Raw genomic sequence first — 5,163 nt, 5'->3', positions numbered from 1 at the left:
GTGTATTTTCAAGTGTTTTGTCCAGTCTGGTTTGAAAATTACCAAAATGATGGAAGATAATACCAGAGTCTGTTAGATCCCACTACTGGGAAATGTTTCCTGATATTCAGCCTACCGTCTCCTTTGCTTTACTTTAGCCCATTACTGCTAGTTATGCCTCTGAAGGCTATTGTAAACAGTAGATATAGTACTTATCTAAAACCACAGAAAATGTTCATCTAATCACAGCCCTTCACTTGGCAGTGAGAGAGGACATGGCAGAATCACTGGAAAGAGACACGGGAAGGAAGAGCAGGAGTGTGAAGAAGGAAGAGCAGGAGTGTGAAGATGGGAAGGTGCCACACTATGCCTTGCTCCTTTCAGTGCTCCCTCTAGCTCAATGGCAGCACCCTTCACTGGGATGTTCATACCTGTGGAAGACCTAAATGCAAGGAAAGGACAGATAGCCAGAAGGGCTGCACCTGAGAATCCACCCGTGAAGGTGAACAACTTCCTTCAGTCAGTGCATGGAAATGAAACACAGCATTACAGTTTCCCAGCTGACAAAGCGCCAACAGGCACACCTTAAAATAAAAACCAAATTTGCTACAGGGGAAAAAAAAGTTGCTGGCAAGACAGGGACACAACCCTTTGGAAGATGGCCCCTGCCAGTCCCAGAAGGATATACTGCCATGTGCAACCATCCACGCCAACAGTGTAGTTGTATAGAAGACCCTATAGCAACATCCCCCAGGCCACATCAGCCCTATGCCAGCAGATACACCAAGTTCAAGACTTTGGACAAGGTTAACCCAATGACCGCAGAGATGCCCCTGCCAGCTGAAACCTTGCTGCCCACCACCAGTCCCGAAGCACTGCCAGCACCCCAGTGCCCACAAGTCCACAGCCACTCACCAGCATGGCCAGGCAGGGGCTACGACCCTCCAGAAATCCTTCCATTTACAGATGTGGCTTGTGGCAATTTAGAGGGGCTGGCTTTAGCTCCTGTGAAGCTCAGCGACACCACAGGCACACTGCAGTATACCTCAGCCTCTCTGAACCAGCCTGCCTTTCCAGCAGAAATGGTCTTTACAAAGCCTGGGAAGGAGTGGGTGATGGGGTAGGGAGAGCACTCAATAGCTTGCTTGGAAATGAGCTGTTCTTTCCTCATCTCTTACCATGGAAATTAATTCTTATCCTCGACGCTACTGCTATAATTTTCCCAATTAACATTTTTAATAGTAAGTATTTCATAGGAAATGCTGTAATACACAGGTGTGTGCTTCTGATTGAAATACTGACACCCATGCTGTGTTCACATCTGAAGATCGCTCCTTCTTGGCCGAGGTTCCCTCCCCAAACCAGAGGGGAGCACCACAGCAGGTTCACGGGCCGCCTGCACCCATGACAAGGGATCTCAGGTTTCACACTTCTCCTCTCCCTGAAGATGCTGCAGCTGCGGGATGTCAGTCAGACCTTAGAGACCCCCAGGGACCTCCTGTCACTCCAGCCAACAGCATTCCCGGGAGCCCTGGAAGCAGAGACTTGCTCCCATGAAGCCCTTGTGCCTGCAGATGCTGAGTTGTGCTGTGAGCTCCTACAGAGTAATCTGGGACGAGTTTATAATTATTCCTATTGTTTCTTTTTCTATTAGCCCAGCTCCAAAAACTTGCATACATCTTGGATCTTCACCCACCACCACACTATCTGAATATCATGTCATTTCTATCACTCCATCTTCTGTTTGAGAAAACACTATTAGAAGTACTTTCTTTAAAAGAAAACAAAAAAAAAAATCCCCAGATAAATCTAATTCTCTTTTCCTATTTGGAAAATTTAATTTTAAACTTCAATCTTTTCCTTCCAAATTAATTGTTTTTTCTTCTGAAAGGACACATAACCATGTTACACCATAAAACCCCACACATCACTGAGGAAAATAAAAGTTCCACTTCAGATAAATGAAGAATACAGCAGAAAGAGTAACAAACCTCTCTAGCTTTATTTCTGGTTTGCATTTATTTGAGTTTTGGCTGCTTCCAAAGCAGATATTTAAAATTTTGAGAATCTCAGACTATATAAACCGGGCTGCATGCCACAGGTCCATGCAGAGAAAAGGATACTGGTTTTAAAACCACCATAAGAAAGCTAACCAGTTGAGATGAAACATTTCATGGTATACTGAAAAAATATTCAGCTAAGGAAGTTAAAGTCCCTTATGTTCTTAGCTAAGTTCAAAGGTTTATTTCTTTGGAAATCCTTACACCTTGTAATCAGAATCTCCTCATACTGATCTACTACTGAAATCAGCTTTTAGAAGATGTTTGAGCTTGTGAAGGCTGTCAGGATGGGTAAATTCAGAGTACTTGTAAGGTGAGAGGTTTCTAATGCCCATTGAAATGCAGCTGACCAGAAACCAGCTTTCTCATCTCTCTCCTTTGGCAGACAAAATTAAACTCAACCCTACAAAACTGATAGAGGAGAACAGAAACCCTCAACACTTGGGAAGCAGACAGCAGCAGAGCTGGGATCAGAAGACCAAGAGTGGAGGAAGAGGGAACAGCCAAAAGGGAACAGGGCGGGGAGAGCCCTGAGCATCAGAGATGGCAGTAAAAACACCCCGGTGTGGGCTCCAGTAGCCCTGAGCAAAAATAAGTCTCTAAACTGCATCAAGATGTTGTCCCAATCCAATGTCACGGGAGGTTTCAATACGATCCCAAGAGTGAGATTAAGACGCAAACGAGGTCAAATGCCATATACCCAACACAGCTTTTATTACAAAAAGTGAAAAATAGTGGAAAAGAGTAGCGATAGGACAGAGTGAAAATAAAAGGCAGAAATCAAGCAGGCTTTGGCAGAGAATGGCCAGAGCAGTTCCTACCACAGGCCCGCAGCGCGCCGTCGGGCTGGAGCCGGCTCAGCTCCGGGCGTGGGTGGTGGAGCAGCAGCGAGGTGGCGAGCAGGCCGGAGATCCGTGAGCGGGCGAGCCCGTGGCAAGCAGGTGAGGAAAAAAGAGAGCAAGAAAGAGCCCTGGGCAGTGTTTGCACTGGTTTCAATAGGGGCCAGGCCAGGTACTGACATCCTGGCTCCTCTCCAGGCTGGTGTAGGCTCTTTCAGGGGCACGTGGGTGCCACCCGAATGGCGCATGATTGAGGTGCCCTGCACAACTCCCGGCAGAGGGGTTGCACTGGTTGCAATAGGGGCCAGGCCAGGTACTGACATCCTGGCTCCTCTCCAGGCTGGTGTAGGCTCTTTCAGGGGCACGTGGGTGCCACCCGAATGTCGCATGATTGAGGTGCCCTGCACAACTCCCGGCAGAGGGGCTGCCGGGCCTGGGCACCGGGACTGTTCGGTGCAGGGGACGTGCCAGGGGAAGGGGGAATGGGCCAGCAGGGTGCCCAGGGCTTTTGGGACGGCCCCTGACTCGCACATGTGTTCTGCTCCTGACAACATGGTCCATGCCCAGACAGGCTCTGCCCAGCTCACACAGCTCTGCCACACGTGCAGTCCTCCATCCAAGGCTGTCTTTGAGACAGACACTCCATGGTTTAGTCCCTCACAGATGCTCCTCTGCTGAAGATACCAAGTGAAAACTGTGATTTACATCGCTGGGACATGCCATGCAAAGCGGAAGAGAGGGGGAAAGGAGTGACCGCAGGGTGGTTTTCTTTTGTTTTGTGGTTCATTTCTCAAAAGCTGCTGCTTCCGCTTTTCTTTTTTTTCCTCCTTACAGGAGGTAAACTTTAAAAGAAATTGCAGAAAGTGATTAAACATCTAAAGTGGCGTACTGTATAAAAGAAGCACATGGGAGAATTCTTAATGGCAAACCACCAAATATCTGTCCTGAAGTGTTGTGGGATTTTTTTTCCTCCCCCATGCTGTGTTTTGTTAACACGTCCCTCGCACGCGTGCCCAGCTGCTGCAGCAAGCTGGGTGGCAGGGACAGGAGATCTGGTAAGAGGAGAATACCAAACTGCAATTTATTTTCATGATTTCTGGAATGTTATAATTGAGTGACAGTAATGATGTGTGCTAATGGATGGTTGTGCATTGGTGTTGGAGAGACCCTTCCAGTCCCAAACACTAGTGCAAAGATACCCTCATGTTCTGCAAACACATGCACAGAGACATACTCGGTATCATTTGTCCCCAGCACTCCAGCTATGGGTCCATCATTCCCTATTTCCTACATTCTTTATTGTTCAGTATAACTGGTAGCTGCATACAAAAAATAAGATGCCTTCAGTTACCTCCAAAGCAGACCAGAAAAAAAAAAAAAGTAAACACGCACAACCCACAACAGCACAAAACAAACAACAACAACATCATCGGGCTTTTAGATCTGCAGGCTGCCAAGGAGAAGACAGAATCTGCTGTTTGCCCCAGACAATTCAGCCAAGATTTCCTGGGGCCTCACAGCCAGGCTAATGAGAAACTCCCCAGCAACTCCCATGCAAAATGCTTTCCTGGGTCTTTAAAATGCCTTAAATTCTCTATATATTTAGTAAGACTTTTTACTTCTTTAAAATGTCCCTCGTTGCTCCTCAAGATAATACTCTCGTGATGTATTACAACAGCAATGCAATGTTGTCTGGCTGGACCTTTGCTTTGAAAATGTTGAATTTTATGTTCCTCTTGGTTTCGAAGCAGATGAAAACCTTTTTGTAAAGCAGATGAGGGCAATTCCTTGGCCCCATGGCAGTCCTGCCCAGCCCACCCTCAGTGACACTTTTGGAGCAAGACAGGCTGGCTTCAAGGGCTGCATTAGCTGTTAAGAGGGACAAGCAAAGGGAAGGAGCACCCAGCTGCGCTCCTCCTCAGGGACAGAAAACAGCTCTGCCTCTCACACAGCAAAACACTATGGACCTGCTATTCAACAGCACACTAAATCCTCCGATTAAGAAAGGAAAAGCTTTTTTTCTCCCTTTTACATTAAGGAAAAATGTTTACAAGAGCTGAAGAGGAAGGAAATTTGCTATATGCCCATTGTTAGACAGGGCTGCTGGACACCCAGATTATTTATCCTGGTGCAAGGTCAGACTGCCTCCTTATACATTGTCCTGATTCTCTAGGTTAGTACATACAGCCTTGAAGTTGTGATCATGGAAAAAAAAAAAAAAGCATAAAACTATTTCTAGTTCTATTTAAAAGTATTTTAATAAATTCCTCAGTGTAACTACAGCA

This window comes from Merops nubicus, unplaced genomic scaffold (genome assembly GCF_000691845.1).
Source record: "Merops nubicus isolate BGI_N331 unplaced genomic scaffold, ASM69184v1 scaffold10186, whole genome shotgun sequence".
Classification (NCBI taxonomy): domain Eukaryota; kingdom Metazoa; phylum Chordata; class Aves; order Coraciiformes; family Meropidae; genus Merops; species Merops nubicus.
This window is presented reverse-complemented; position numbering follows the sequence as displayed.